The following is a 221-nucleotide window of genomic DNA, read 5'->3' on the forward strand; positions in this document are numbered from 1 at the left end:
GGTCAGGGCCCGGCCGAGTGAGACCCCATCTTCCCCCATTTGGTTGAGAACAGGCCAGACCCCTGACCCCTGGGCGATTCAGCCAGGGCCAGAGGTGCTATAGGCTAGAACACTCGCCTTCCTGCAGTGACATACACCAGGGGACCGTCTCCAACACCCCCCCCCCCCCCCCCCCCCCCCAAAAGACAACCTTAAATAAAACAATGAGATATAAAAATGTC

General features: G+C 58.4%; 1 long non-coding RNA gene across 1 annotated transcript in view; it reads left to right on the forward strand.

Annotated features, from left to right (window-relative positions):
• The window catches only part of LOC107182732, a 209,918-nt gene that overhangs the window by 2,233 nt on the left and 207,464 nt on the right, over nt 1–221 (forward strand). The window lies entirely within an intron of this gene.

The sequence above is a fragment of the Myotis davidii genome, unplaced genomic scaffold (genome assembly GCF_000327345.1).
Source record: "Myotis davidii unplaced genomic scaffold, ASM32734v1 scaffold174, whole genome shotgun sequence".
Classification (NCBI taxonomy): domain Eukaryota; kingdom Metazoa; phylum Chordata; class Mammalia; order Chiroptera; family Vespertilionidae; genus Myotis; species Myotis davidii.